At 43.6% G+C, this 2,488-nt stretch overlaps 1 protein-coding gene across 3 annotated transcripts in view; it reads left to right on the top strand.

Moving 5' to 3' along the window:
• Positions 1-2,488, top strand: part of Rad9b (RAD9 checkpoint clamp component B) — a 30,569-nt gene that overhangs the window by 23,779 nt on the left and 4,302 nt on the right. The window lies entirely within an intron of this gene.

Below are 2,488 nucleotides of genomic sequence, written 5' to 3'. Positions count from 1 at the left end.
AGCTACACAGAGAAATCCTGTCTCGAAAAACCAAAAAAAAAAAAAAAAAAAAAATGGATGTGCAGGTATCTCTGGGGTCTGTTAAAAGTCCTATAGTTGTACAGTCACAAATATCCAGAAGTGATACAGATGGGCATTTAGATGGTGATAGACATTTCTAGGGCTTTTGTTTGTTTTGGAGAGAGTTTTATGTAGCCCAGGTTACAGGCACATGCCACTACGTCGGGCTCTTTTTTGGTGTTCAGACAGCATCTCTTGTAGTCCACACTGCCTTTTGAACTATGCAGTCAAGGACAGCCTTGAAGTCCTGATCCTTCTGACTTGTCTCCCTAGTGTTAATTACAAGTGTGCCGTCATGCTCAGCAGATATTCCTAAGCTGAGGGATCTCTGTGCTGATTCATGCCATGAATCAATTTACATTCCTACCAGCAGTGTAAAGTTCTTCCTAGCTCACCATCATCCTTGCTGGCATTTGTGGTGAGTTTTCTTTTTGTTTTAGGTGTGTGTGTGTGTGTGTGTGTGTGTGTGTAGTGTGCCTGAGTGTATGTATGTGTGTGCCCCAAACTCATCGTATGCCCCCTTGTTTGAGTTCATACATTATAGATACTGGTCCTGTCTGCTTCAGACCTGTAGGCTACCCCAATCTGTAGGTTGTCTGTTCATTGAGTCTTGCTCACTTTTCTGTGCAGAGGGTTTTTATTCATACAATGCCAGCAGTCAGGTCTTACCTAAACTGCTGGAGTCCCTTCTACAAAGCCCTTGGCTGTTCCTATAATTCATGTGTTTATCTGTATTCTCTTCTAATTTCAGTTTCTGTTTCTATTAAAGACTTAGAATTTGTGTGTGCGCACACGTGCACACATGCCACCAGCTCACAGTGCAGTGATCTGGGAAGAAGGCGGAAATCAATTCTCTCTGCCCACTCTGTGAGTCCCTGGGATTGAATCTGGGGCATCCGCTTGACAGCAAGTGGCCTTGTCAGTTATAAAAAATGGTATTGTATATGTATGGCATTGTATGTGTTGTGTGATTGCACACCTGTGCTTGTACCTACACATGTGGGCACATGAAGCTCAGGGTCAATTCTGGGTGCCTTTTTGTTTTAATTAAAAATAAGTTTGTGGGGTCTGGAGAGATGGCTAAGGGGTTAAATATGCTTGATTCTCTTGCAAAGCACTAGAGCTTTGCTTCCAGGCACTCACAACTGCCTGCAACTCCAACTCCGGGGAATGCAGCACTGTCTTCTAGCCCCTGCAGGCACCTGCAGGACTGAGCACATATATCTACACGTTTGCACACATGGGGGACACACACACACACACCTTTAGAAAAAAGAATCAGCAACTTTAGAGTTAGATTTGTGTGTGCCCATGCCTGTGCTGGGCCTGTGATCCAGGCATTGCCTACTGAGCCGCTTCACTGGCCCTCCTGCCATCTTTTTTTTTTTAAGTTTTTATTATTATTATTATTATTATATCTAAGTATACTGTAGCTGTCTTCTGACACACCAGAAGAGGGAGTCAGATCTCATTAAGGATGGTTGTGAGCCACCATGTGGTTGCTGGGATTTGAATTCAGGACCTCTGGAAGAGCAGTCAGTGCTCTTAACCGCTGAGCCATCTCTCCAGCCCCAATCTTTACTTTTTGAGACAAGGTCTTATTGAGCTTGAAGTTCATTCCTTCAGTTAAATTGACTGACCAATGAGCTCCAGGGATTGGCCTGCCTCCACCCCCAGCCCTGGGGTAACAGACACTGCCCATATTTTTATCCCAGTGCTGGGATCCAAACTCAGGTTCTTGTGTTTGTACACCAAGCACTTCCTCCATTTATTATTTTTTTCTTTAGCAAATGAGCAGCTGCAAGTTTCCTTACACAAACTCTGCTTCCCTGCCGCTCTCTGCACTCACCACAGGCTGGAAAGCACGCTTTCCGCACAACAGCTGTGCTGTCTTTCCTGAGTGAACTACCCTAAGTGACTATCTGTATCCCTGCAGTTTCTGCAATTTCAAAGGTGTCACAAGCACTCACTCGGGAGGCAGAGGCGGGAGGATCTCAGAGTTCAAGGCCAGTCTGGTCTATATATCGAGTTGCAGGTCTGCAGAAGTGTTTTGTAAAACCTTGTCTTAAAACTGTTAAAAGCTCCAAGTACAAACTGGGTTACACATGCATCTCCTATAATTAGAAGTGTACCCTTAAGGTAAATTTCTCCTAAAAGTGCGATAACTGAACCAAGTGTGTGCAGGTATTCTTTGAGATCCTGCCAGTGTGTGCTTGCTGCAGCAGTGAGAGGGAGTGACAACTTCCCAAGTCTGCAAACAGCTCGTAGTGCCAAACCTACAAAAAAAACAAAAAAACAAAAAAACATTGCCAAGTTTATAGTTCAGAAATTTTGTTTACTTTTGTTTTGTTTTTTTTTTTTTTTTTTTTTTTTTTTTTTTTTTTGAGGCAGGGATTTTCTGTGTAGCCCTGGCTGTCCTGTAACTCAC

This window comes from Mus caroli, chromosome 5, assembly GCF_900094665.2.
Source record: "Mus caroli chromosome 5, CAROLI_EIJ_v1.1, whole genome shotgun sequence".
NCBI classification, from domain to species: Eukaryota; Metazoa; Chordata; class Mammalia; order Rodentia; family Muridae; genus Mus; species Mus caroli.
This window is presented reverse-complemented; position numbering and strand designations above follow the sequence as displayed.